General features: G+C 41.9%; 1 protein-coding gene and 1 long non-coding RNA gene across 7 annotated transcripts in view; one reads left to right on the forward strand and one right to left on the reverse strand.

The window, feature by feature from the left end:
• The window catches only part of FGGY (FGGY carbohydrate kinase domain containing), a 408,575-nt gene that overhangs the window by 221,349 nt on the left and 160,235 nt on the right, over positions 1-26,991 (reverse strand). The window lies entirely within an intron of this gene.
• Positions 465-7,136, forward strand: LOC123925445. The gene is made up of 2 exons (XR_006815013.1): positions 465-852; positions 5,643-7,136. It is a non-coding gene; the product is annotated as an uncharacterized LOC123925445 (long non-coding RNA).

Here is a 26,991-nt window from a genome sequence, read left to right on the forward strand (position 1 = left end):
TGGTGATCCTGATGCCCAAGGAAATGGAAGCACAGACTCCTACCAAAAGTTTATAATTAGACCATTTAAGGGTGTTATGTACTAAATGTACCAACTTTATAACCGCCCCTGAGGTTAAAGTGATGGCTTCTTTTCTAACCAGCTGAATGACCTTGGGCATGTTCTCCTCCTTTGTAAAACAGTTCATAAACACATACTTCAGAGTGTGAAAATGAAAACGATAACATAAAATCCTTGTTATCGTATCTGGTATGCAATAGACGGTAAATCAAGTGGGGGCGATTTTTATTAATCACCTGTAAGAAGGAAGCAAAAATAACCCATGTAAAAAACAAAATAAAAAAAAAACCAAAACCTCCATTATAATCTATATTATAACAAACAGAATGGATCAGCTGCACAGGAGGGAGACCTTTGGCATCTGCGAACCTTTCCAGTCTGCTTGGGTCCTGCCAGGCATGCGACTCTCTCTGGCAGGGAAATGCAACATCCTCTAATTATGCTGCCTTGCACAAATCAGATGCAGAAATGAACCTGGAAGGATGAGGAAGGGAAAACGCGGTGCAGTGTGAGAGAATTCAGATCACAATGTGAAGACAGAAACAGCAGTGCCGACAGAACTGGAGGTATGAACAGGAAACCCACACTTCCGGGAGGGCTGAGCCATCTGACACACGGGACAAAGGTGCACAGCAAGGGGCTTGCTGTCTGCCTTTCCCAAGACTGAGCTGCACAGCATGTGCAAGCCACAGGAGGAGAAAGGTGCAGAAAGGGGACTGGCGACACCCAGACAGACAGACTGTGGCAACAGAGGACGGCTGAAATCGGCATTCAGACTCAGATCCAGATGAGGTAGATTGCATTCTACTGTTTCCATTTTAAAACAACTATTCCCCAAGGCGTGAAAGTAAACTTTTCCCTCCTCTTGAAATCTGTAAATCTATCTTCCCAGGATGATCATGTGCTTTTATTGGGGGAGGGGGGGTCTCTCTGTCTGCTCTGGCTGAGCTTTCTCCATGAAATACCTTCCATGCCTCTTCACATGCCTAACCTCTATTCACTCCTCAGAAAGCAACTCAGCGGTCACCTTCTCCAGGAAGGCCACCCTGAGTCCCTGCCCCTTCTGCACCTGAACTGAGCTAGATCCCTTCTTAGGACAGCTGCCACACCTAGCACATAAATCATATAAATGAGTTCAAAAAGCTGCTGTTATTTGAAAGCTGATCTCAGTGCAAGTTAAGTTCGGGAAATGCCAAGCTGCACTGAGACAGGTTTCTATACCGCAACGATTCTCAGATACTTTAATATGCTGGTGTGTGCTGAGAATCTCTAAGGAGGTATGAAATATGAAGCCCCAATATGATTTGATCACGGGAAATTTTTTTTTTCCCTGAAAACCATCTGTAGTTCCAGGGTGCACATTATAGGCTATCCTGCTATCTTTTACTAACACCGTCTGCTTTCCTGCTTCCCAGACTGTAACTTCCTTGGGGGCCACATTATCTGTTCAACAGAGCGCTTCTGGTATCTCCATAAGCACCTGCTATCGGTAGACACTTGCTGAAAGCCAACTGCATGTTATCAAGCTAACATCACATTTCCCTCTTCGAAACTCTACAGTGGCTTTCTCTTATTACCCCTTTGGATGCCTTACTCCAAGGCTCACGGGGCTCCACATTTTTGAAATCTCTTACCTCATCTCTTGCCATTCCCCTTTTGGACTGTGTTCTACTAAACTGGCCTTTTTTACTTCCTCAAACATGCCCACCTTTTCTTCTTCCCTGGGACTTTGCACATGCTGTTGTTTTGTTGTTTGCCAAGAACACTGCTGCCCCCATGGACACATTGCTGAAACAATCTCCACGATGAGGCTGCAATCCCAAAAGTCTTCCCCACATTTCAGCCAGCATCTCATTTCCATCATAATACACACCAGTAATGTGGCCTACTGACATATGTTCAAGATCATGTTTCCGTGATGTTCCCTTGTGTGTTCTCAGTCGGAAGTCAAGCCAGGGAGGAGCCTTGGGGCAATGGGACTGGCAGTGGGGAAAGGAGAGAAGACCATTTGGAGGTGATGATGAGCCGAGGTGGCCCAAAGTTCTGTAGGCCCTTAGAAGTATCAGGTATCTCTGGATAATTATGTTTCGAGGGTTTCTATAGCATTAGAGCATACAAGCCCAGGTAGGTTTCTCTCCACCCTAGGCTTAACTGAGTGCCCCAGCTGCTACAGATGTCAGCACTGAGGGACCGAGAAAGAGGTTCAGTCAATCTTCTTGAAGGCAGGAGAGAAGGAAGCCATAACAATGTCTGGAATGGACCTACTCCCAAACTGGGCCAGGTACTGTGTTGATGCTGGGGCCACAGCAGCTAATGAGGGGGCCATCGCCCCTGCCCTCATGAGATGTATAAACTAGCAGGAACATTAAGCCCATAATTACAAACAATGCATGAAAATTTCCAATGTAATGAGCATTATAAAAGGGGTGCAAAAGATCTGTGGTTTGCACAGACATGATACTCAACTGTACACAGGATTTGGGAAGCAAATGTATTTCCCTCATTCCTTGCTTTTTCTAGAGTGTTTCAGGCCTTGTCTCCTTAACCTACCTGTGGGCTTCTTCCAGGCAGAGCTGCCACTAACATATCTGTGTACCTGGCACAGTGTCAGGCTCAGAGTGCATGGCCTGGTGAGGGACTGTCTTATTGGTGAAGAGTTTGGGGCATGGGGAGTTAAATGATATGGTCATTTAATTCCCATAATCACTGACAAAGTCAAATCTAGGGTATAATTCTCTTATATGCAGAAAAGCTGGAGTCTGAGTACAGCTTCTTCTTCTTCTTTTTTTTTTTTTTAAGATTTTATTTATTTGAGAGAGAGAGAGCAGAAGCGGGGGTGAAGAGTGGAGAGAGAGGGAGGAGTAGACTCCCCACTGAACATGGAGTCTGATGCAGGGCTCCATCCCAGGAAGGCAGATCCTTAACGGACTGAGCCACCCAGGTGCCCTGCTTGTTTTTAAAATATTGTCAAGTCATTCTCAGTGATTCAGAGAAAGTTCTAGAGCTGACTAACTGGCTTCAGCTCAGCTTGGGTGTATGCCCTTGGGCAAACTATTTAACCTCTCTATGCCTCTGCTTCAACATCTGTAAAATGGGGATAATAGTCTCTCAGAAGACCGCTGAGTCAGTTATGTGAGTTATTAGAAATAAAGCTCTCACAACAGTTCCTGGCATATAGAAGGTACTCAATAATGGTAGCTAAACTTATTACATTAATGCACTTGCTCTTTTCCCCAAACCTGATGAGTCACTGTTTTTATTAGTTATGATTAAATGCAGCTATAAATCCACAAAACAGTAACATAAGAAAAAAACAAATTTCTCTCTCTTGTAAAGAAGTCCAGAGACGGCAAATTCAAGGCTGGTATGGTAGCCTGATCACAGCTCACAGTTCAGCCTGCCTAGAGGATGGCCTTTGTCTTCCTTACCTAAAATGGCTGCAAGAACTCCAGCCACCCTCCCTGATTCAGGCTCGCAGGAAGAGAGAACATGTCCAAGCTCTCCCTACCCACTCCTTAAAGGGACCTCTCAGGAATGCATGGATCATTTCCACTAATATCTCATTGGCCAAAACTCAGACGAACCTGTACAGCTGCAAAGAAGGCTGGGAAATGTGGTCTTTAAAAGCCCTACGTAAAGCTAAAAGTCTGAGTCTTCTTAATAAAAAGGATAACAGTATGAAGATTAGGTGGGCTTTTAGCACTTTCTGTACTGCTGGTCATGTACCACTAGCTAGTGATGAAACTGGAAAGTTCATTCTAGTCCTGTTCCATTTTACCAACGTTTTGGGGTTCATAACAAATCAAAAGACATTTTCTGAGCACACTTTCTCAAGATCTATAACGCTATCTCTACTTTAATTATTTTGAAAGCACATCCCCCTTGAGGGAAATGTAACTATATGGATCTGATTCACTCTAAATTATTGAAAAATTGATTTTTTTAAAAGGTGTTTGCTGGCCAAGACTTTCTGAACCATCCTAATGAGCTTAAAAATAAAACCACAAACTCTTTCTTCTGAATAGCAGAATGTTTTCACCAACAGAAAGAGAAAAACTGAACCCCCATATTATGTGATTACATATTCCTTAGTGATAGATAATCTACCTTTTATAAATTTTGACTTTCAAAAAAACTCCTCATGTTCTCATTACTATCATGATGACTTTTATGTTAAAATGCTTATTATTTACTTCATATTAATTATGGATTACCAATAATTTGAGTGCTTTTATTGGCCAATCTTTTACAATAATGGGCAAGATAGTGACTCTTCATGGAAGCATTACTTACTGATGTATTTTCCAATCACACGGATATAGAATGAGGCTCATAAAAAAGTCAAATCTGTGATTGAACATCCCTTTCAAATAAACATTACAGTCCTGAACAAATGCACTTCTATTCCCTGGCAAGCTCACCAGACATCTCCCGGATCACAGAAACAGACCGTAAGAAGCTATTCCTTTAAGGGCGATGGGAAGAAAGATGACAGAGCAGGAGGGCTGCACTCCTCTGGAGTGCAGGAGGAAAGGGCCAGAGAAAAGGGCCAGAGTAGAGAGGATATAAGACTGAGTGCAGAAGATATATCGGGTCTGGCCCCATTCGCTGAGATGACTCAGAAAACCAGTAAGCCAAATGATTCAGCAGCATCCCTATGAAAAATGCATGGAAATGACTGGAGGTTTAATTGACTGGTAAAAAGCATGCGCTTCTGAAGTCACACAGGCCTGGCTTTGAATCCCTGCTCCTCCATCGGATAAGTAGGAGATTTGGGGCCAGTTAATCTAACCTCTGTGAGCCTCAATTTCCTTATCTGTGAAGGAAAATACTAATCATAATAATACCTGCACCTCCCAGGTTTGTTGGGAAGCTCAGCTGGGAATTCACATAAAATGCTTGGCAGGGGTCCCTGCCATAATATACACTGCACATAACATACATAATATACACTCAACAAATGATCACCATGATCGGTACACGACTTCCTTCTCTTTTCAGACTAGATATCCTCCCTTCGAGAGCCCCCTATCCTTCATCTTCTATTCCTTAAAAAAAAAAAAAGGCAAACAGCTGGAGGTGCAGGTGACTGGGGGGAGGACTATCTGAGTTCATCTCCCTAGAACCTTCTAATTTCATTGAGGTGAAGAATAAGAGTGAGGAAATGGCTTTAGACAGGGTTTCTGCTCTTGCTGTTGATTTAAACTGTCACTATCTGCTAAAAATGAAAATGCAAATTTTGAACAAAGCCAAGGTTTCATCTGGGACAGGAAGGCAAAGTTTGGGTTGGCAAAAATTGGATGAAAATTCCACTCACTGAGCTGGCACAACAGAAATATCTCAAAAAGCAAAGAACAAAAGTTACATTGGGTACAGAAAAATGGGCGATTTACCACTTAAGGCTACAGCAGAAAATAAGCCTCTTTAGGTGAAGTTTAGTTATAATTACTAATTCCAGAGCAGGATATTTTATTCCTTATAGGTCCATGCATTTCCTTTTCAATAATAACAAAAAATGCTCTGTTTCTTCATAGTCTGTTTTTCAGTAATAATAATAAATTAATAATCTTTTTTCTCCACAGTCTCTATACATATCACAGGCAGGGGCCTAGGTCTTCTTAATCACTCTGTCTTTGCCGCATCTAGAACGACGCCTGGCACATGAAATGCTCCATAAATATCCGTTAAACAAATGAGTAAATGAATATATGAAGAAATGATTTTCAACAGCATTTTCCTCCATCCAAGCTAACAGTTTTCCTAGAGAACCACTAAACTTGGCCAAAGCAGCTGGGGAGTAGTAGTGTTTCTGATCACCAACCAATGCAGGACTAAGGAAGCTAGCCAGGCTGCTGGCATTCCAGTACATAACAGCTGGAAGAAATCTGAGATACCATCTACTCCAATGGTCTCAAAGTACGGCTGGAACCATCACCTGGGAACTTGTTGCAAATGCCAGGGCTCCAGTCCCACTCCACATCTTCTCTATTGGAAACTCTAAGTGGAACCCACAAATCAGCATCTCAAGAAGCTCTCCAGATTTTCTGATACATGGTCCAGTTTGGGAGGAATTGATACAGTTCAGGGCCCTCAGTTCACAACAGAGTAATGGAAGCCTGGAAAGGAAAATCAGTTTTTCCAGAATCAACTTTTATAACAACTGGATAAGGAAAACGTGACAAATTTACCACTTCGTGGCTTTGTGCCATTATTTTGCCTCTCTGAGCTTCGGTTTCCTCACCATTAAATGGGACGACTACTAGTTACTCATGGTGGTAATAGTAATTAAATGACACTATATATAAAGGACATGGGCCATAGTAGATACTCAACAAAGCTTAGTTCGCATGCCACCCTATTCCATGATGCTCTAGGGTAGACTGAAAGTGTCATAGGATTTGAGATCCATTACTAGACAAGACAGAAAAAAGATGATGGAAAACTCACATTCAACTAAATCACTACGTTGGAGACTCAGAGCTGGGTCCCGACTCTCTCTTCCTCCTTTGGTATATGATATTTCAGCTGTGTACATGGCCTCCAACTAGAGAACGCCTTTCTCAGGCTCTCCCACAGCTAGTTCTGACCTTGTGACTAGGTTCTGGTCAACAGGATGACAGCAAGAGTGATATGTACAATCACTTGTTCCTGACCTTACAGGAAAGAAACATATGTTCCCCTTCTTATTTCCTTCCTGAAGACTGGAATGGTTTTCCCCTCAGTCATGTGGACCAAACCCTATGGAAGGCAGCGAAAACGCCTGTATCTATGAATCCATTCAGATGCACTACCAGCCCTGGACCAGAAGAAATAAAATCCTTTCTTGTTTGAACCCTGGAATTTGAGATTTTATTACGGCAATAGTCTGATTCTAAGTTATAAAAATCAGGAACTCTAGTCATATATATGTTTATTCAAAAACAACCATAAAATTATATGGTATATACTAGATTCTTTCTTTTTGGCCCATAAGCCATTAGAATGTCCTAGAAATGCTCATATTTCAATATCCAAACCAAATCTCATAGACTATGCAGGATTGTCAAATAAATTAAAACTCTGTTATAAGGTCCTGTAACTATGTCTGTATATATGTGCATACACGTACTATGCATATACATATTACATATACATATTCTATATTATAAGGGGGAAATATCTATATAATTATATATTATATAAAATAATATATATTATATGCAATATGTATTATATATTAAATTATATATGATATATATAATATATATTATATTATATATTCTAATACTATTGTTAATTATATATTATAATATATATATAATTTCATATACAATGAGGCAAGAAAAGTGATATATATACTATATATATAATTTCCCCTTTATATAATTTCCTTTTTGGGAAATGTAGTCAAGATCCTTTTTTTCTTACCAGTTAAGAACCTTAATATCTAAAAATTATGTGTGTGTGTGTATGTGTATATATATATACATATACATACATACATACATACATACATACATGGTCATTTTTGCAGGGGAAAGAACTTGCTCAAATATGAAAACATATGTTCAGAATTCATACAAGTGGGCTTGAGGCTGGAGTCTGCTACCAAGAAGACAAAAGACTTCACTTTAGATTTGTGTCTGGCAAGCCCACAAGAGGCTCTAACATTAGGCTGTTTTTGAAATAATTCCAGGGTGACCTAAGCCATTAAAAGAGGACTCAGCTGGTGATAAAAGGATCTTGGTAAACATGATCATCAACTTGACAAACACATTCATCTGGAGACATCTAACCCTTGGTCTGTACCCCTATAAACTGACTCTCCTGCAGAGTTTAGCATACCCAGGAGAGTCTGGCTCTTGCTTGCCACCTGGCTATCAGAGGTTCTCTGCTCTTCCCATGCTTGCAGCCCTGGGCTGGGGTGGCATGGTGGAAATAAATCAGTTACTTTGGCCGAGGAGTAGTTAACAGAGAGCTGAATGAGCATTCCCGGCATCAGGTAATAGGATTCTATAAATCAGACGTTTTTCCCTATCCATTTTTACAAGACACTCTCTATGAAATATATCCAAGCACAGACATGGTCCCATGGGAATACCTGTTTCTTCTGATGCACAGAGCTGCATTAAGTGAGTGATGCACCCGTGGAAGGTCTCCCTCTTCTCAAGTCAGAAACCTGTTCGATTCAGTCTCTTACTTTCGACTGTTAGCATGGCAAGGACAATGTCAAAAGGCTTGCCAATGAGCTGAACTGTGGATGATTTGAGCCTCATGGAAATAGAAACTGTGGTTATCCATGCCCCGAAACTTCAGGTGGATAGCAAAATGGTTCATAGAACCCTGAGCGAAGTGGGCAATTCATTTCCACACCACTCTATTTGGTTGACATTTATGTTTATTAAAAATGTACACCCCTTATTCCCTTCTTGGTGCTCATGTGTCCATGGTTCTGATGAGGCACAAAAAGTAATTGCAGAGAAAGAGGATGAGCATCAGGAAAAGAAAAGTATCCTGTCGAGAAAACACACAAAGGATGGTGAGGAGATGGGATGTGGATTTGAGCTCCAGGTCTGGCAGACTGATTCAGAGATCGTCCTTAATTATTTCACCTCCGTGACCTTCAGTTACCTTCCTTGTAAAACGAAGTACATGTGTGCTATGTTCCTATCCAAATACTAACACTCCAAAATTATTTTTTTTTAATTAAACAACTTTATATTCTAAAGGGAAAAGAACGGCACAATGGACCATGTCATTTCACTGTTTAGAGTTCAACAGATCCCTGATGCCTTATGCAATGGTTTCTAAACATTTTCAGTGAGCATCACTGTCTTCAGCATGGATTCCCAATGTATATTATTACTTATCAATTATATGCATGGGCTAGTGGATTTATAAGGTACACGTGCATATTGTGAAACATACATAAAAATGAAAAAGAATGAAATAAAAAATAGAGCTAAATGAAAATTCTAAATTTCTTTCCATTTTCATTGGACCATCTTCCCTGACATCACTTGGGCCATGAAATCCCATTTATAGAAATGGATACACAGATCAAGTTTAAACAACTCCTCATGGCACAGAAAGGCCATTATAACTTGGTCCCTGCGGGCTTCTCCAACTTCACATCTTTTTCTTGCGCCAAACTCAATGTTCCAGCAACTCCTTGCCTGCATACACCATTAGTCAGTTCTGAACCTTTACTTAGGCTCTGACTTCCATCAGCAGTAGCCTTTCCTCAGCTCTTCACCTGAAAACTACCTCATCACCTAGAGCAGAGAGACTAAGTTGCTTACTTAACACACACCCTCCCTTTCTTTCTTAATAACACAACTCCGATGTTGCTGGGGGCTGCAGTGCGACTAGGGAATAACTTCTCTTTCCCAGCTTCCCTTATGGACGGTGGTATCCATGTGATACACCTCTGGCTTCATGGTGAGATACACACAGAAGTGACTGGATGACGTGTCTGAGGGGACATCCCGAAATGGAAGCAGCCTCATTGAGCCCACACACACACACACACTTCCGCCCTTCGTTCTTGCCCTTCTTCTGCCTACAACATGGAGGCAAGACAATAAGACCAGAAAAGCCTGCCGTGTGGTGAGCGGGTTAGGTGCAGTGAATTAAAAGAAAGGCAGTGAACTGGGGGACAGAGATCAGAGGGGAGAATGGTGCCAGAAGGGGAGGCCATGGTGCAGGGGTGGAGGCTTTCTGTTTTGTGCCCCAAGAGTACTGGGAGAAGTTGGGAAGGTTGATGCTAGGGAGTCATGGGATTAGATTTTTATTATGAAAAGCACATGTTGGTGGTCATGTGCAGAATGGAAGAAGGCAAGTTTCTATTCAGTGAGAAGTTTAAAAGCCTGTGGCACAGTCCAGGTGGGAGGTTCCAGGAACCCAAACATAGAGAATTTAATATGCGAGACTGTGTGGATGACATGTGGAGCACGGAATGGCCAACACGTGGCAACTGAGCCGATTCTGGTGGTCAGGGCGGAAGCTGGATGGGTGGTACTACTATTCACTACCATGAACAACACAGCAACTGAACAGCCCCTTTCCGTGCTTTGCAACCTGCAGGCTGTGCAGAGCAGGGGACAATCACACAACAGGGCAGATTAATGATAAACTCATGACCACTCCCCAGCAAGGCTCTCAGTATCATTCAACAACCCTCCAAGGTTTCTCTAGTCCTCTTGCTCCCTACCCCCCATTTTCTCTCTCAAACCCTTTCCACTCTTCTCAGACTTCTGACTCCCCGACTTCTTCACCACACTCTCAGATGATCATCTCACCTGCTTCACAGAGAAAACAGAGGCCACCCAAAGGGAGCTCCTTCCACTTCCACTTCAAGCATGACCTCCCCTTCCAGGTCTGTACTCGTCGCCTTTTCCACAGTGCAACAGGATGACTACATCCCCACTTCTTTCTAGAAGCCATTCCTCTTGTTTTCTCTGGAAACTCAGCATAGCGATTCTCTTTCGTCTCTCTAGCATTGTGTCAACCTATCGCTCTACTACCCGAACGTTTCCACCAGGTATTACGGCTGCCCGAGCAAATCTCTCTCATCTTCAACCAACTGACCAAGAACAGGAAACTCCAACCACTTTCAGGCATTCTTTCTCCTCTAGCCACTGCCTCCATTTCCCTTTCTTTCCCTCCCAACCAAATTTCTTACAGAGATGTCTAAACTTGGCTGTTTTCTCAGCTAGTACGCTCAGTCTGGCACCCAACTGTCTTGGCTTGAATCCACACTAGCCAGCTGTGTGACTCTGGGTGATTAACTTCATTACGCCTCAATTCTCCTCTTCTGTAAAAGAGGGGAAAGAGATAGCATTCCCTCATAACATTGTTGCTGCTACATGTTAATCCATATTAAGCACCTGGCACCAGGTCTGGCATCTAGTAAATGCCTGGTAAATGTTTGCTGTAGTTTTTATTAAATTATCATTTGCTCCCCAACCCTTATCTTCTACCCCACTGTCACAATATTATAATAAAGTGGGTGGCTTTCCCTGAGGTCTCTAAGCCACTTTATCAAATGGACAGTTTTCAGTCCTCATTTTCTTATCTCCCATTACTCCTTGGCATCCCAGCAGGCACCTGGCCTTTAAGTGCTGAGATTCCTTTTCCCTAGATCCATTTTTCTCTGTCTGCTAGACTCTTCTACACGTACCCACAGCTCTAATACCATCAACACCAATGGGTTCCAAACCCTATTTCCAGCCTCATGGCTCCAACTTCTTACTGCTTTCTCCAGGTCTTTGTTTGGATATCTTGGAGGCATGAACTCATGGCCTTCACCTTATTTTACTTGTTTTCACTCTCCTCTGAAATATCTGTTTGTCTCTGAATATATTCTCTAACACTTACTCATTCGTACATTTACCAGTATCTATGGAGCACCTGCTACATTCTAGACTTTCCTCTATGTGCTATCTTGTCTTAGAAAATATTTAAGGGACCTTGTAACTAGTGCATAAAGATGAAATAAGGTCAGTGGGATTAAAGGCTAAATAAAACCACAGATGGGAACAAAATTAATCGAGGCAGGGTTAAACATATACACCAACAGCTTAAAAACCCACTACAGAGGAGTCTCAAATTTGCTTTAAATCTTCAAGCAGCCAAAGGGATGAGGATATCTTGTCAGTTACTTAGTATAATGCCCATGAGAGACAGAGAAAATAAAGAAACTATTCAGAAAAACTAGGATAAACTAAAAATAATTTAGGTACTCAGATTAGACCAGATTTTTCCCATGAGACCTACCTTATGAGGTATCTGTGTGAAGTCATCCTAACTACTGGATACTACTCAGATATTACTCAATGTAGGAGGTAAGTGAACTTAGACCCTCAGAGGTTAAATAACTTTCTTGATACTAGTCACACAGCTGATAAATGGCAGCACCAGGATTCAAACTCATATCTATATGGCTCCAAAACCCATTTTCTTGCCACCACCCCAAAGTGCATTTCAAAAATAAATATCCCCACCCAGCAGCACCAAGATCTCTACATACAAGGTTTGTAATAGGACAACACATGAAATTGCAGAAACTCTGTATCTCAAAGATCCCCTGGCAGCTTCTGTACTTTCAATTTAAAGATAGATGCATGGTCCTTAGTAGAAAAGAATGGGGGGAGGGAAGCAGAACATGAAGTATTAATAAACATCGTAAGATCATTACCTGGTCCCTTAAGTAGCCTCTGAAGTAAGAGCAATGGGGAAAAAAAATTGCAAGAGGCTATTTTCCCCTCCTAATAGATTGTGCATTTCAACAGCTAAAAGGATATGAAAATTTAACGGAATTTTTAATGTCTTTCTAGGTTTTATGATACCACAAAGAGATCATCTTTGTTCTCCTTGCCGTGAGAACAGACGGGTGGTAGGGGTGTTGGGGCCGTGACTCACCACCTCCTCATGCCCACAGAGGCTATACATGCAGCAGGCCAACTTCTGGGATCAATAGGGTTCACAACAACGCAGTATCTGCCAGCAAACCTTGGAGGGGCCATTAGTCAACCAGTGACCTGCCAACCTGACCACAGCAGCCTTCTGATGTGGATTCTCAGAAAGGTTAGCGCATGCTGGGAAACGGAAAAGGTCATGGGTACCTCACAATCAAAATCCACAGGACTGGGGTGAAAGGCATCACCGACGAGCTAGGAGGTCAGGTATAAGGGCTATCCTGAAAACCAAGGTCACCACCTACCAGCTACATGCCCAAGAGAAGCTTAGTAGAAGAGGCAGCAACTAGGACAGGCCACACACAGCAGACCAGGGCAGCCACTGAAAATGGCTGCCTTCCAAGAACACTGAACTAAATGACCTCTCATGGACAGCAATGATGGCAAGAGGTCAGATGTCCAACTGGAGTCTGGATGCAAGTCTCAAGTTAGTAACTTTCAGAAAAGGGGAAAAATCCAAAACTGACTTGGGAATTTTTTTTTTTTTTTTTAAGATTTTATTTATTTGACACAGAGAGAATGAGTACAAGTAGGTGGAGCAGCAGGCAGAGGGAGAGGGAAAAGCAGGCTCCCCCCGAGCAGGGAGCCCGATGTGGGGCCCAATCCCAGGACCCCGGGATCATGACCTGAGCCGACGGCAGACGCTTAACAACTGAGCCACCCAGGCGCCCCTGACTTGGGAATTTTAATGTGAGTGAAGCACTTGGCTTTGCAAGTATCCATCTGTCTACTCCCTCTCCTCCTAGCATTTCAGAGAAGCCAAGAGAACACTCATCCTCTGAAAGCCCTATCCTCAGGCCTCTTTTCTCTGTACCAGTTCAGAGCAAAGGAAGAAGGAAGCTCTGAGATGGGCTTGCATCCTTTGTTATCTTCTTGAGTCAGCAATGAGAAGGGGCTTTGGTGTCTCACAGATCTGAGTTAGGATCTAGCTCCATGACTGATTCATTTTGACTTTGGGCAGATTTCATCAGGTTAGACAACCTCAGACTGGTCAGCGGTTTTGTTTCCCACATTCACTAGATCTAAATTATCTTCTTTATCTGGGTCGTTCTCCTGTGGATGCACTATTTTTTTTTTTTAATTTTCTTCTGTCAGTTGGCCCTTATAGATGTGGAACCTGGAATGGGACACAGAATTTCAGATATAACCTGACCAGAACTGAGGCTCTTGCTGACCTTGACCTGAACGCTGCAGCTCTATCAATGCAGCCCAGCCTCAGGAGGCTCTGCAGCCTTGTGGTCAGACATGCAGGCGCTAGAGAAGATGTAACTCTGGCTCCGTTACTTACTGTGTGACCTGAGCAACTTAACCTCTCTGTGCCTCAGTTTCCTCATCAGTAAAGTATAATAGTATCTACCTAGACTGGCTAAGAGGATTAATAAGTTAATAGTTACAAAGCATATAGAACTGACTGGTACACAGTAAGTACTCAGCTAATACTTATTGGTTCATTGCACCTTGACAATCAGGCATTCTCTAAGAGATCAAGGCTGCTACTGAGATTACATATATAATTTTTGTTTCATTTTGTTTTTAACTGAGGTATAACTGACATATAACATTATATTAGTTTCAACGGTATAATGCTTTATATCTGTATATATTGTGAAAAGATCACATTAAGTCTAGTAAACATCTGCCACCTTACTACAAATTTTTTTTTGTGATAAAGACTTTAAAGGTCTATTCTCATAGCAGCTTTCAAATACGCGATACAGTACTACTAACTACAGTCACCACGCTGCACATACATCCCCAGGACTCACCTGTGCTAACTGGAAGTTTGTACCTTGTGACCTCTTTCACCCATTTCACCCGTCCACCATCCCGGCCTCTGGTAACCACCATCTGTTCTCTTGTATCTATGAGCTGCTTTTTTTTTTTCTTTTTAAGATTCCACATATAACTGAGATCATACAGTACTAGTCTTTCTCTGTCTTATTTCACTATGTGTAATGGCCTCAAGATCCACCCATGTTGTCTCGCATGGCAAGACTTCATTCCTTTTGTACCTGAATAATATCCCACTGCTTACGCACACACACACACACACACACACACACACACACATTCTTGATCCATTCATCCACTGATGGACATTACGTTTGCTTCTATGTCTTGGTTATTGTAAATAATGCCACAGTGAATAGGGGAGGGCATGTGTCTTTTTGAATTAGTGGTTTTATTTTCTTTAGATAAACTCCCAGAAGCAGAACTGCTAGACCAGTTGGTAATTCTACTTTTAGCTTGTTGAGAGACCTCCCCCGTTTTCCACAGTGGCTGTACCAGCTTGCACTCTCAGCAACAGTGCACGAGGAATCCTCTTTCTCTACAACCTCACCAGCACTTGTTATTTCCTGTCTTTTGGATAACAGGCCATCTAACAGATGTAAGGTGGTATCTCACAGTGGCTTTTTATTTTTCATAGTGGATTTGATCTGCATTTCCCTGAGGGTTAGTGATGCTGACCATCTTTTCATATACCTGTTGGCCATCTGTGTATCTTCTTTAGAAAAGATGTATTGTCCTTTTCTTTTACTTTTTATTTATTTTATAACATATAGTCAGATCTTCTACCCATTCCTCCCATGAATTTTTTAATGAAAAGACATACCCTGATAAAAATTCACATTAACTTACCCTTCTAATCTGTTGTTCTTTTTTTTTTTTGAGGGGCAACTGGGTGGCTCAGTCGCTTAAGTGCCTATTTTTGGGTCAGGTCATGATCTTGGGGTCCTGGGATGGAGTCCCATGTCAGATGCCCCTGTTCAGCAGGGAGTCTGCTTCTCCCTCCACCCCCGCACGTGCTTGTTGTGTGTCTCTCTCCCAAATAAATCTTTAAAACTTTTTTGAATTATGGTATTTAATGTATTAATTATGGTTCCTTACTTTGTATCATTTACATATTTATTCAGCAAGTCCTCTATGTGTTCACTCAAGTTGCTGAATGAAAACATTATCAAGGGCAAGTTAAAAGGCAACGAATGTCACGTGTCATGCAACCAGGGCCTCACACAGACTTGAGATGAAGTCTTTATCCGTAGTCTTTGAGGTAGTTTCTCAGCCCTTTGGGAATCCATTCTGAATGTATCACTCATTCCAAGGTCCTCTTTTTTAACTAGGAGAAAACTGCTGGAAATTCCTCAAAAATGTGTAACACATGAGATACATTTCATCTATGCCATTTTACCAGTAGTTCTCCAACTCAAACTCATTTATTTATTCAGTAATATTTAGTGGACAGCTAGTCTGTCAATAAACACATAAATATACACAAGATAAGGTAGTAAGATAGTGACAAGTACTAAGAAGAAATACAAGAGAGCAACAATACTGCTGGGGTAGGGACAGGAGTGGTAGTTCATGGGCTGAGGAGGCTCTTCTCTAACGCATTTAACCTGAGATATGAACAAAGAGAAAGAGATAACCATGCCACTATTTTGAGAAAGCCAAGGCTGACAGAGGGCCACGTTAATGCAAAGGCTACATGCACCAGGAATGTTGGAGAAATGGAACATCACTGTGGTTGGACGGTAAGTATGTGGGGGGATGGCAAGAAATAAAAGAAAGGGGGTATAAGGAGAGAGCTATCACACAGGACTTTGAAGAGCATGTCAAGGGATTTTTTTTTTTTTTTTTTTTGAATTGTAATAGAAAGCCACTGGAAGAATGTGGCCGTGAGAGTAGCATCATCTGACTTACATTATTAAAAGAATAATCTAACTGTGGCAGCGAAAGGATTATCAGAAGGAAGAACATAATCAAGGAAACCAATTAAGAGGCTGGTACAGGAATCCTGCAAGAGATGAAAGGACTTTGAACTACAAAAGTCACAGTGGGAAGGGGTAGGAATGGCCTAATTCTGGGTTCATTTTGGAGCCAGCATCCAGGACTTGCTGGCCAACTGAACGTAAGATGAAAGAAAAGCATCAAGAGTAACTTCTGGATCTGGGTCCTGACTAAGTGGGAGAGCTATTGTACCTTTTATGGGAGACAGAGGAGACAAGAAGAGGAACATGGTGGGTGGTGGGGTTGTGTGGGCAAATCAACAGTTCTGTGTTGGATCTTCATCTCCACCAGCCAGCCAGCCAGCCCGCCAGCATTTATTCAGAGGTGATGCTGGGCAGAGGAGATAGCACGAACAGTCTAGTTGAGGATGTAAGAGCAGATGGACAAGATGTAAGCACGAGGTTCTACTGGAGTTTCGACTATGCCCAGCAATCTCAAGGAGAGTGTTCCTGAGAAAGCAATTTCAAGAAAAGACAACATCTGAGGTTGGGTTAGCAGAACTCATTCATAGTGAACCTGTGTGACTTCCTCATGACATTCTCTTTTATAATTATATGCATAATAATCACAACCAAGATACCTTGTGTCATTAACGTGAAGCACACAGGTTATTTTTAAGGACCAAGCTTTTGGAAAACTGGAAGCAATAACTTATCTAAGCAGCGATTCAACCTTGCTCTCCGGGGCTCCAAGATCACATGTGCAACTTATTTTCTTAGTTGTGAATACCCAGCTGAGCATGAATATACAACACTGACTGAGACGTCAAAATACTTCCTTAGATTTTCCATTTCCTCTCAACCATATTCAGTTTGAATGAAGCCAGTTCTATGAGATCATGATTTCAGCATCGTCTTATAACTTGTTTCAAGTTTCTCAGCTCTAGACACAGTGATCTTCCTTCACCATATTTCCTCCTGCCCCAGTCACTGCAAATGCTGTTCCCTCTACCCAAAACACTGTTCCCATCTCTCTTCTCAGAGTGAACGCATATCAACCTCCTCTAAACATCCATTCCTCAAAAATTCCCTAGTTTCCCTTATAAGACCATATCCCATTATTACACACTCTTAAAGCCCCCTTGACCCATTCTTTGTGCCATTTATTTTAGTGCCGATCTTGTGACTGATGGATGAATGCACTCTTTACTACACTGAAAACTTGAGCAGGTAGGAACACTGTTGGCATTGATTCATCATTATTCTCCTAAAAGTAGCATGATGCCTAGCATTAAGTTAATGAGTGAGAACAAAGAAGAAAAATAAGAGTACTTTCTTTCTCTCTCTCTCTCTCTTTCTTAACAAAATCCTTAATATGATCTAATCTTTGCAAACCATTAACTAAACCTTCTTAGTTTTTCCTCCTATGGATACAAGTATCAAAAGTCATTTTAGTTTGCCCATAGAATTTGAATTAGGGGAGCCCAATATTAGCTTCCTTTATCACTATGATATTTTACATAGTATTAAATTTTCTCATGTCAATTAATTTAGCTACTATCTACTGGGGTCTTACCAGAAGTCAGACATTTAACATACATCACCACTCTATCATGAAGACTATACAAGATAGGTATTCCCACTTGTTTAATAGATGAGATCAAGTCTTAGAGAGACTTAGTGACATCCACAAGGTCATACAGTCAATAAGTGCTGATTCTGGGATTCAATTATAGGTCTTTCTAACTCAAAAGCTTCTAACTTCTGGTTTCCCCAAATGCAAATCTGGAATAAAGACTATTTTTCAAACTGGACAGGAAATCAGTGTGAGAGTGCATGAAAAGAAATATTCTTTTAAAGTCATAAAGCATTGTAGGAATATTAGTCACTGAGTTTCTTAGCTCATTATCACCTGTGTATCCTGTATTTTTTATTTACCTATGGATATGTGCCCCTTTGTTCATGAGAAAAAAGCTAAAGATTGCCAGTTATGGTGCTGAAGAACTTAGGAAGACCTATAATTCTGGTCAACGTAAGCTCTCAAGGAGGTAAAGACTGGAATGTGATTATATTTTGAAGCCGAAGTCTCATTATTTTATTATATGCTGCTTGGAACAAAAGCTGTGTGAACCCAAGGGTACATTTCAGGAAAAAAACAAACAAACAAACAAACAAACAAAAAAATTCCCCAAAGTCAGAAGAAGCTGGCAGCAATTTTATGGCATTATTCGTGGGGTACTAACTTTGGCAGACATGACCTGTTTACCTAGGGAGGAATCTGAGTTCAGAAGAACGAACAGTTATTAAGATAGTAAGAAGTGACAATTTTGGAGAACTTCATATGTGCTAGGATCTTTACCTGCATTATTTACTTTAATCCTCATAATATACTAATTAAAGCTCAGGAAAATCAGTACCTCACCCAACAATACATATGGCAGAGTGTGTATGGCTTCAGGCCTGACATGGTGACCAATTCTCAGCCATTAAAATAGGCAAGAGCTAATATAGTATTTTATTATTTTAATTTAGCTACATCAGTAGCTTAGGAGCTTGACTGGTATATTCCTAGATCCAGCTATCCCTGGTTGCTTGGGTGCAGTCCAGTTTCTGCATTTGCAAGGCTGAAAAGTGGACTCTAGATTGGGTGAATTCACATATGTAAGCCCATGCCTCAGCGACATTATTCCCATGCTTAGTCCTTTCAAATGACAGTAACCAGATTGGTTAAATGACCAAAATTTGTTGAAAAAGGAAAGAAAAGGATAGGTGACACAGAGTACTGGAATAGCTATAGGACTGGGGCACCAGGAGACCCGGTCTCTGGTCCCAGTTCTGTCACTAAAGGGCTCTAAGACCAAGGAAATTCACCCTACCTCCCTGAATCTTGGGTTTTCATCTACAAAATGAAGATGTGAGAGCAAAATCTCTATGATCCCTTTCAGCTCTGCTATTCTCTGACTGCCCAGCAGTAAGAGAAGTTGGAAGCTGATCTCACTTTGGGGGGGCTTCCAATAATCTTCCAGATGCCATACCAAAAGGAAGAGCAGTTCCATGAAACCTTATACACAGCAACCCTTCTGAAAGCCATTACCTTACAGCACGATGTGGTCATCACTGTACCCTTGCCCTCCTGGCTCTGCACGGCTATTCCTGGAAGGGTTAGCAACTGAAACAGTACTTCTGGGAATCTAAGAGTGGCAGTGGTGGTTGGGGAGAGCACAAGTACTTTTTTCAGGCCCAACAGGCAGGGAACAGAATGCTGAGAGAGTAAAGATCCTTGTGCTGTTGGTGCCAAGATACACTAAAAATGATAACAACTAACAGGTCTCTAGGCTTTGTAAACCACATGTCCTGTGCTATGTGGTATCTCCCTTCAACCCCCCACCCCCACCCCAGCAAACCTCTACGGTAGGAAAGCAGGTAATGGGTACTGGATGTGATTAGAGGAAAGAAACATACCTGGTGGGCGCACACACACACACACACACACACACACACACACACACACACACACACAACACACAAACAAAATCATCTTCACAGGAGCTACAAAATTTCTAAAACTACCCACACAATTTTATTTACAGCATGGGCAAGAGTAATAATTAGAACTACCTCTTAGGAGGAATGGAGAAAATTTTGTTCAGTCTCCAACCAGTAGCCCCTTCATTAAGAAAGGATAGAAGCTCCATTAGAAATGAAACCCAGTCCCTTGGGGCAGCTGGGTGGCTCAGTGGGTTAAGCATTCGACTCTTGAATTCAGCTCAGGTCATGATCTCAAAGTCATGAGATAGAGCCCCACTTAGAGCTCTGCGCCCTATGCAGAGTCTGTTTGGGATTCTCTATCCCTCTGTCCCTCCTATCACAAATAAATAAATAAATCTTTAAAAAATAAAAAGAAATTAAATCTAGTCCCGTTTCCTTTCCCACCCTAGGTCCACTATGCTCCAGCCACATCCAGACATTCATGCACACTTACAGTCTTCTGTGCCTCCATGCCTTTGCGTGGGCTGTTTCTCCTGCCTTAAAAAATCATCTCCCACCTTTGCCTGGTGAACTACTACTCATATTTTTTGGACATCTCAAATGCCATCTCATAAGAAGACTTCCTTCATACCACTCCAGTCATGACTTTCTGCTCTGCTTGCCCACAGTATTTTGAACATGGCTAGACTTACCGAAAAGCGAGAAAAACACTGAGAATATTGATTTGCCTGTCCCCTAGACATGAGATGCCCAAGGACATGGACCATGATGAGTATAGTTTTATATCTCCCAAATTTAGTTCAGCACCTGGCACATAGGAGGCACTCAGTAGTGTGGCTGTTTGAACGGATAAATGATTGGATGGATCACTAACATGAAGACCTCTAAGTCATTCTCCATTAGGCAGAAGTTTTATTTTAAAAGATAAAATAAGACAGTACAATATTCAGAGGATATGAACTTGCCTCAGACACTGAAAACACCTTATTCTATCAACTGGACAGGAATGAGAAGGGTAATAAGAAAAAGTGGGGTAAGACCAAAGACCCAGGGTGAAGGGCAAAGACAAAGCCTAGTCCAGGGCACCCAAAGGGATGGCCACCCCCAGAACATGGGATCTAGTGATGTGAGAGGTCCCATAAAAACTAGAAAATACTGGGATTACCTGTGGCCAAAGATTTCTCCAGACCCCCCCAAAATATAATACTAAAAAAAAAGCACCAGCCTCTCATGATATCAAGATAGAGCAGCAGTTGAGCAAAATTCTAAATGAAAAGTCTCATATTCTAAGGAATGAATGGATAAATCCTTATAAACCATCCAGTTCTACCAGGAAAATTCAGATCATTGGGTATTAATAGTCATGAAAGGATTTTTTATAATACCCACAACTATGGATGATATGATATCCCTGGATTCAGGCTCCCAACACTGGCCATGATGCCTATCACTGGTAGAAATTGGGCACATTTCCAAAGCCAATTTCCTTTTCTCTCCCTCAGGATGCAGTAGCATTCATAGGAGCACTCTCATCTCATACTTGCATACTCTTACATATTCCACCCATGGGAAGAAGATCACTTAGCTGATCCATGTGCCTTGGAGAAAACCAACCTCCCTGGGCCATGTTAACAAGGAAGGAGTGCCACTGCTCTGACATGAAGTCAGTGCAGGCTTGGCATGGGTCTCTCCTCTTGAACCACCTAGACCCAGGCCAGCAGGCTCTTTCAGTTTGTGAGGTAAGCAGATCAGGGCCTGAAGCTAGCCCAGCCAGGTCTCATCTCTTTTGGGGAGCTCCTTGGCCTACCGATGAATGGATTAGGTCGTTGTCAGGCGGGTCCCAAGGTCTAGCCATGTTCCCAAAAGAGGTAGGATTTCTCTACCGTGTTCTTTAATTCAGTACTTCACTTTGCTTCAGCTTCTGAGAACTGTTCTCTATTTTTCAGACTTTGTTTTTTGTTTATTTTCTTTTTTTATTATGTACGTCAGTTTCTGATGTAGTGTTCCATGATTCATTATTTGAGTGTAACACCCAGAGCTTCACACAGTCTGTGCCCTCCTTAACACCCATCACTGGGGCCACCCATCCCCTGACCCCTTCCCCTCTAAAACCCTCCGTTTGTTTCTCGGAGTCCACAGTCTCTTATGGTTCGTCTCCCTCTCCGATTTCCCCCCCTTCATTGTTTAGACTTCAGAGCAGACCAGTGGTGAATACTGGGGCATCAATACCTTCAACACATACCTGTGAGGGGTAATAAGTCATAAGTCTTTGTCTCCAGGGTGAAGCCTACATGACAAAAATATCTCAAATGCAGCTTTAGTTAACCTGACTCTATGGAAAAGCGATAGTTCTAATCTTCGTAAAGTAAGTCTGCTCGTTTTTTGTTTGTTTTCCGTGAAGGAGTTTGAAATTATTTCCTGTCATGGAAAAGTCTCGGAGAGAAATGCTACAGGAATGAGGCTGGACCACAGCTATCACTCAGGGCTGCAGTGTGTCCTCCACAGAGTCCTTGCTTAAGTGGCAAATATATTCATGACAAAAGTCATGTGAACACTGAAATTATGAAATGAAATCACTGTCTGTCACCTAGTAAGGTGAGGCCAAAAAAGGAACTATTTATCAAATCTGCCATTCAAACATATATTCACTCATTCACCAACTATTTCGTCAGTTTCTATTACAAGCCAGATAGTAGCCAGTGGCCTATGCCTAAAACAGTCTCCCAGAGGAAGATAAAATAAGTTTAAAAAGGTAGCCTTCCTCCCCTGAGGGAATGGTCTTCTTTCAGGCATGCTGATCTTCAACTTTGCCTCTCACTTAAGTTAGGAAGAACTTCTACCTGAGCTTGTAAGTTTTTCCGCCTGATTTCCCTGACCCCACCTAATGCCGGATCAGGAGGCTAGCACATTACATCCTTGTACATAACAAAGCTCTTTCTGTAATGCAAATAAGCGCTCTGCAATTCTGCCTTGTTGTGCACAGGAGTTTCTATGAAGTGGCCTGCCCCTGTAACACAGGGAAGCACTCTTCCCAGGAAGTAAAAAAGCAACTGGGATGTGCTCAAAGAGAGCCTGGATAATGGATGAGAGCAGGTGGGATGCCTCTTGTCTTCCTAAGGGTCCTTTCTCCCCACTGATCTCTTCCTTCCTGTTTGCTTTTGAGAGCTATGTAGGATTAGATGGGTGACCTGAGAATGATTCATGTGGAACTGAAGGTCAACATTTATTGGCACAGATCATTTTATTGGACTACGGGTAGATGATTCCCTGCAAGACACTGGGTTTGAGTGTTTCCCATCAACTCTGAACATTAAATAGTTCGCCAGTATAGTTTCAACTGTGAAGAAATGCCTACTATATTCTTTTGATTCACAAAACTATTTTTCACCTTACTTTGTAAAATGTTCCCTAATCAAACCATCCAAATTCCTCCTTGAAAGAAGGCATTAGGTGGTAACATTTTAGCTTTGAAAATTTGCATGTAAGTTACTTAAAACACTGTAAATTTCTTCTCCTGTCCTTCAAATGTACCATATAAATATTGCATTTCATCCTTAACTTACACTCCATCAATAATTTATTTCATAAATATCCCTCCGTAAGACCATCAGTTGCTGAGGTGTTCAGTTTTCGGGGAAAGCATTTATTTACTGCACGAGCCCAGGAAGGCTGGCAAAGACTTGGCTAAAAGCTCCACATGGAGCGAATTATGGTAATTCTATTAATGCTCAAATCCACGAAGCTCTGCTCAAATCTGCTAAAAGGTTTTGCACTTTATTGCCCGCATCTTGATGGGCCATGAGTCCACTGGAAATGTTTAACACTTCACAGGGAAGCTTCCGAGATGCATTTCTCATAGTTACAAGAATTACTGAGGATTCTCTGGAGGTATCTTCCAGAGCAATCTCTGAAAGTCACAACTGAGAGTTAACAACCTCTTTACTATCTTCCACTTTTGAATCAGACTGAAACTACAAATTCAAGTCACCAGAAATGAAAATCAAAGGAAATATCACACAAATAATTTTGATGAATGGGTAAGTTTTAATTCATGTACGGCAATATTCTGGTTAATGATATGTCTCCTTAGGACATTCATTAAAAATCCATTAACTTAACAGGCTAAATCTAATAAAGTTACTCTGGAAATCTTCTGCTAGATTAACATTATGGATTTTTAACGAATATTTCCTGTAGGTATTGCTCTATTAGCAAACCTAATGTACTAATTAAACATGGGTTTTGTGTCAGGGTTGGGGGGAGCACCACATGTTAAAATTAAAAAAAAAAAAAATCAGAGTTGAAGTTGGACCCAAGTCACCAAAGATGGTATTAAAATCAGTAAATATCATTATAGCTTTTAAAAATTGGTCCTACTAGGACCAGCCATCTCACGTCAATTTACTTACTTACTAATCACACAGTATTTGAGCTACTGAAGTGTTACCATTCCCAATGCCGGGACTGAAGACACAAAGGTGAATTAGTGAAAGTCCTGACGTCAAGGAGCTCACAGTATAGTCCTGACGTCAAGGAGCTCACAGTATAGTATATAATCAAGACACATACAGGTAATCAAAGTGTACTATACTAAGATACAGTCAATACATCATGAGAACACTCAGAGGAACAACCAAATTTAGGGGATGGGGGGGCACAAGTAACTGAAGTTGAAATCTGTGTTCCAGTAAGATATTAGCTCCTTCTAGGGCCTCCCATTGGGAGGGTTTAGCATTTATTTTATTACTTCTGCATGGGGTTAGACGAGATTATTTATCAAATTTTCATCTGCAAACAAAGTAACATTACTTTTGTCACAGACTGTGAGAATTACACGCAACAAGGTCTGCAAAAGCACAGAGAAATGTGCTGGAAATATAGGAGGGGAAGAAGCAGGTTAGCATTTATTTGTCGCCTACCATTCATAGGTACACAATAAATACTAACTGGAAGTCAATATAGCAAGAGGGTTGGAGCAGGATTTGGAATCATCCAAACATGGGTCTGGATTCTGCCTCTACCGCTCGCAAACTGTGCAACCATCATTTAAACACTTTTCCCTTTTCTGACCGTTGGTTTCTTTAGCTGTAGAAGAGGATAAATAAAAACAACTCCATTACACAGTTTGTAAAAATCTACAAAGATAATGGTTAAAATGCAATAGTATCATGTCTGAGAAGCAGTAAACTATTAGTTTCAATTACTACCATTACCTAAGCCTTCATGAGTAAGACAATATGGTATGAGACTCGTCTAAGTTCACACAATTAGTGCCAGAACTAGAACCACTCTAGCCCCCAGTTCAGTGTTTTATACCCATCTTGCCTGTACCCCTCAATTATAAGACAAGAGACCTTCCCTTGGTTCTCAGTCCTGATGGTTCTCCATCAAGGAAGCAAACTCCTGGGGTGCTTCTAGAACAGCACCCTGGGAACTCAGGACTTATGGCCCTGCTTTAGTTCTAATGACCAGTGCACTCATACCCTGGTGCTATGGGCTGAACTGTGTCCCCAAAATTCATATGTCGAGGCCCTAAATTCCCAATGTGACTATATTTGGAGAGAGGGTGTGTAAAGAAGTAATTAAGATTAAATGAGGTCAAAAGGGTAGGGCACTGGGGTGCCTGGGCGGCTCTGTCAGTTGACTGTCTGATTCCTGATTTCAGCTTAGGTCATGCTCTTACATGAGATTGAGCCCTGTGTTGTGCTCCATGCTTAGCAGGGAATCTGCCTGTGAGTCTCCCTCTCCCTCTCCTCTACCCTTCCTCCACTTGCACTCTCGGTCTCTTTCTCTCTCTCTCTCTCTCTAAAATAAATAAATCTTTAGAAAAAGGGTGGGACTCTGAGCCAACAGGATCTGTGCCCTTAGAGGAAGAGACACTAGTGAGGCGCTCTCTTGAGTACACTCCTTCTCTTCACTTGTACAAAAAAGAGATCACAGGAGCACACGGTAGAGGCAGCTGCCAACAAGCCAGGAAGAGGCCTCAGAACTAAACTTACCTTGTTGGCACTTCCCAACCTCTAGAACTATGAGAAATAAATTTCACTGCTCTAAATCACTTAGTCTGTGGTGTTTTGCTACAGCAGCTTCACAGATTGAGTCACCCAAGACATCTCTTTGCCACACTTTTGTCTTCACTCTTGCCTTCCGTCTCCACACCAGCAACTGTGTTTGTGTCTCAAACATTCTGTCAGCAGATACTTAACTTCACCTGTGCCAAGACACTTGGGGTAAGGTGCAGTGATCCCTGCCTTCCAGAAGCTTCCAGTTTAGCATCGGCTTCCTGTGTGGCTACCCATTCTCTCTGGTGAACCGGAAGCACTGTCTAAAAACCCAGCCCTTGGCAGGAGTCCTAACAAGCCAGCCTCTAGTCACCTCACTCAGCCCCCAGAATAAAAGTCTCACACTATTTCCCAGTTGATGTCCAAGCTGCTGCTTCCAAATGGCTGGAACACCCAAAATTTCAAAGCCAACCAGCATATGACTTACGGTATTAACACCTTTATACACCTTGTGAAGTTATACTCCACTTATCAACTGAGATCCCATCATACCTTTCTTCTGTTCAGGTATGTGCACTTGTTCCAGTCTAGCTGATACTGACTTTGGGGGCTAAATCCTGGACCACTGTGTAATCCCACTGGAGGCCAACCATACAGACATACCAGCTCCCTTAGTCTCATATATCCCAATACTCAGTGTGCTTTGGTAGCAAAGTGTGGAGTTAGAGACCCTAGTTCTAATACTAGCTCAACAACTTAATGACGGACAAGGAACTGAATCCCAGTTTTCCCACCCACAAAATGGGAATAGCTATTACACCAAAGTTTTGTGAGGGCCACATGAGATAATGTACATAAATCACCTACCAAAGGACTCAGAATATAAATGACGATGAATGACTGCTGCTTTGTTTTCTTCTTCTTTTCCCTGGTCCCAACCTCCTCCCCCTCTCTACCAGTTCAGATGCAGACGTGACCTCAGTAGAGCCACAGAAATCCCAGAATGACTCTTGCTGCATACTACTCTGTTCTTTTACCCAGACTTAGCAATTACCAGTTGAAGAGACCACAGACAACCAAGTTAAGCTGTCTACAACACAGCAGGATAGGTGCTGCTTGAATCTTTCATGTTTCTATCCTGAAACTCTTGCCCTTCAATAGATGGGTCAGGAGGATTTCCCCAGAGAAAGGCTGAACTGAAATGACCTACCACGTGACTTGCTTATCAAGGGCAGTCAGAAACTGTAGCACACA

Source organism: Meles meles, chromosome 1, assembly GCF_922984935.1.
Source record: "Meles meles chromosome 1, mMelMel3.1 paternal haplotype, whole genome shotgun sequence".
Lineage (NCBI taxonomy): Eukaryota > Metazoa > Chordata > Mammalia > Carnivora > Mustelidae > Meles > Meles meles.